This window comes from Palaemon carinicauda, chromosome 14 (assembly GCF_036898095.1).
Source record: "Palaemon carinicauda isolate YSFRI2023 chromosome 14, ASM3689809v2, whole genome shotgun sequence".
Classification (NCBI taxonomy): Eukaryota; Metazoa; Arthropoda; class Malacostraca; order Decapoda; family Palaemonidae; genus Palaemon; species Palaemon carinicauda.
Window position 1 is genome coordinate 128,323,897 of NC_090738.1, and position 2,573 is coordinate 128,326,469.

Here is a 2,573-nt window from a genome sequence, read left to right on the forward strand (position 1 = left end):
CAAGGGCTCCAATTGGATAAGCACGATGCTATAAGCCAATGGGCTCCAATTGGATAAGCACGATGCTATAAGCCCAAGGGCTCCAATTGCATAAGCACGATGCTATAAGCCAATGGGCTCCAATTGGATAAGCACGATGCTATAAGCCCAAGGGCTCCAATTGCATAAGCACGATGCTATAAGCCAATGGGCTCCAATTGGATAAGCACGATGCTATAAGCCCAAGGGCTCCAATTGGATAAGCACGATGCTATAAGCCAAAGGGCTCCAATTGGATAAGCACGATGCTATAAGCCCAAGGGCTCCAATTGCATAAGCACGATGCTATAAGCCAATGGGCTCCAATTGGATAAGCACGATGCTATAAGCCCAAGGGCTCCAATTGCATAAGCACGATGCTATAAGCCAATGGGCTCCAATTGGATAAGCACGATGCTATAAGCCCAAGGGCTCCAATTGGATAAGCACGATGCTATAAGCCCAAGGGCTCCAATTGCATAAGCACGATGCTATAAGCCAATGGGCTCCAATTGGATAAGCACGATGCTATAAGCCCAAGGGCTCCAATTGGATAAGCACGATGCTATAAGCCCAAGGGCTCCAATTGGATAAGCACGATGCTATAAGCCAATGGGCTCCAATTGGATAAGCACGATGCTATAAGCCAATGGGCTCCAATTGGATAAGCACGATGCTATAAGCCAATGGGCTCCAATTGGATAAGCACGATGCTATAAGCCAATGGGCTCCAATTGGATAAGCACGATGCTATAAGCCAATGGGCTCCAATTGGATAAGCACGATGCTATAAGCCCAAGGGCTCCAATTGCATAAGCACGATGCTATAAGCCAATGGGCTCCAATTGGATAAGCACGATGCTATAAGCCCAAGGGCTCCAATTGGATAAGCACGATGCTATAAGCCCAAGGGCTCCAATTGCATAAGCACGATGCTATAAGCCAATGGGCTCCAATTGGATAAGCACGATGCTATAAGCCAATGGGCTCCAATTGGATAAGCACGATGCTATAAGCCAATGGGCTCCAATTGGATAAGCACGATGCTATAAGCCCAAGGGCTCCAATTGCATAAGCACGATGCTATAAGCCAATGGGCTCCAATTGGATAAGCACGATGCTATAAGCCCAAGGGCTCCAATTGGATAAGCACGATGCTATAAGCCCAAGGGCTCCAATTGCATAAGCACGATGCTATAAGCCAATGGGCTCCAATTGGATAAGCACGATGCTATAAGCCCAAGGGCTCCAATTGGATAAGCACGATGCTATAAGCCCAAGGGCTCCAATTGCATAAGCACGATGCTATAAGCCAATGGGCTCCAATTGGATAAGCACGATGCTATAAGCCCAAGGGCTCCAATTGCATAAGCACGATGCTATAAGCCAATGGGCTCCAATTGGATAAGCACGATGCTATAAGCCCAAGGGCTCCAATTGGATAAGCACGATGCTATAAGCCCAAGGGCTCCAATTGCATAAGCACGATGCTATAAGCCAATGGGCTCCAATTGGATAAGCACGATGCTATAAGCCCAAGGGCTCCAATTGGATAAGCACGATGCTATAAGCCCAAGGGCTCCAATTGGATAAGCACGATGCTATAAGCCAATGGGCTCCAATTGGATAAGCACGATGCTATAAGCCCAAGGGCTCCAATTGGATAAGCACGATGCTATAAGCCAATGGGCTCCAATTGGATAAGCACGATGCTATAAGCCCAAGGGCTCCAATTGGATAAGCACGATGCTATAAGCCCAAGGGCTCCAATTGGATAAGCACGATGCTATAAGCCCAAGGGCTCCAATTGCATAAGCACGATGCTATAAGCCAATGGGCTCCAATTGGATAAGCACGATGCTATAAGCCCAAGGGCTCCAATTGCATAAGCACGATGCTATAAGCCAATGGGCTCCAATTGGATAAGCACGATGCTATAAGCCAATGGGCTCCAATTGGATAAGCACGATGCTATAAGCCAATGGGCTCCAATTGGATAAGCACGATGCTATAAGCCCAAGGGCTCCAATTGCATAAGCACGATGCTATAAGCCAATGGGCTCCAATTGGATAAGCACGATGCTATAAGCCCAAGGGCTCCAATTGGATAAGCACGATGCTATAAGCCCAAGGGCTCCAATTGCATAAGCACGATGCTATAAGCCAATGGGCTCCAATTGGATAAGCACGATGCTATAAGCCCAAGGGCTCCAATTGGATAAGCACGATGCTATAAGCCCAAGGGCTCCAATTGCATAAGCACGATGCTATAAGCCAATGGGCTCCAATTGGATAAGCACGATGCTATAAGCCCAAGGGCTCCAATTGCATAAGCACGATGCTATAAGCCAATGGGCTCCAATTGGATAAGCACGATGCTATAAGCCCAAGGGCTCCAATTGCATAAGCACGATGCTATAAGCCAATGGGCTCCAATTGGATAAGCACGATGCTATAAGCCCAAGGGCTCCAATTGCATAAGCACGATGCTATAAGCCAATGGGCTCCAATTGGATAAGCACGATGCTATAAGCCCAAGGGCTCCAATTGCATAA